The sequence below is a fragment of the Wasmannia auropunctata genome, unplaced genomic scaffold (genome assembly GCF_000956235.1).
Source record: "Wasmannia auropunctata unplaced genomic scaffold, wasmannia.A_1.0 LD336064.1, whole genome shotgun sequence".
In the NCBI taxonomy this organism is placed as follows: domain Eukaryota; kingdom Metazoa; phylum Arthropoda; class Insecta; order Hymenoptera; family Formicidae; genus Wasmannia; species Wasmannia auropunctata.
This window is the reverse complement of record NW_012026826.1, coordinates 1,103,200-1,104,257: the sequence shown is the minus strand read 5'-3', so window position 1 is coordinate 1,104,257 and position 1,058 is coordinate 1,103,200. Positions and strand designations below refer to the sequence as shown.

The window sequence follows — 1,058 nt, the reverse complement described above, 5'->3', positions numbered from 1 at the left end:
ATATTTAAATTCATTACGAATTCTTATGGACGTGAAACGAAATCCTTTTTGAATTTGAAAAAGAACTCACTTTTGGTGACATAAAGTGAAGTCTCTTGGGAGCCTAAAGAATACTTTTAGAACAGAAATGGGACGGTAAAAAAACTCATTTTGTAAATTGGGAACCAAAAAAGAATTCTTTTCAAATTTTTTGTGTTATCTGGGGAACGATATACGATAAGAGACAAGAACACTCGAAACGCGAAGCAATACTGCTTGCACACAAAATTGACGGAAACTCGTAATTCGCGTACTCTACGATCGTACTACGGGATCGTATCTCGGACAAACGGAAAATCAAGACTCACTTCTCTTCGGTGGTACAACTCGCTAATTACAAGTCCCTCGCATCCGCGTGACACGCGGAATCGGAAATCGTGCAGTGCGGGCGTAATATTCGCTAGTACGCCGGCGCGGAGCGCTCGGACAAACGTGATCGACGCAAGCTGAATCGAAAATATGTGACGAATACGTCCCACGGAATCCCGTGATCCCGGAAATTCTCTTGAATTCCGTTCCGGCGGCGTAAGGCCTCTGCGGAAACGCGAATTATCACACGCACACAATTACAGAAAGATTACGCTACAATTACTGACTTGGCTGTGGCGCTCGGCGGGCGCGGGGCGCGACGGTCCTGTAAGAAATCTCGACGTACAATGTTAGACGGGGCGCTGGAATATGTAGAAGCTTTATCGGCTCTAGCCGGGTCGCACAACGAAAACGATAATTGTTAGCGCGCATTCCCTGTGGCCCGTCAGACACACAAAAATCGGCGGCTTTTCATAAATACGCTCGTTTCACCGAGAACTCCTCTTTAAGCCGGTATCAGACTACGCATTGGAGATTGAGATTAAGATTGAAATTGAAGATTGTACAATCACATTACAGATTGTGATCTGCATTGCAATTGACAATATTGCTGCGTTCAGCAAACAAAGCAGCTCGGTTTATATACATTATATTTAATTTACATTTAATTAACATTACATTATATTTGCATATATTATTAAGATAATTTA

The 1,058-nt window shown here is 42.7% G+C and overlaps 2 protein-coding genes across 5 annotated transcripts in view; one reads left to right on the top strand and one right to left on the bottom strand.

Annotated features, from left to right (window-relative positions):
* Positions 1–1,058, bottom strand: part of LOC105450277 (F-BAR and double SH3 domains protein 2) — a 28,965-nt gene that overhangs the window by 5,706 nt on the left and 22,201 nt on the right. The gene's annotated exons all lie outside the window — the stretch shown is intronic.
* LOC105450276 (3-hydroxyacyl-CoA dehydrogenase type-2) overlaps positions 1–1,058 on the top strand; it is a 13,835-nt gene that overhangs the window by 6,942 nt on the left and 5,835 nt on the right. The gene's annotated exons all lie outside the window — the stretch shown is intronic.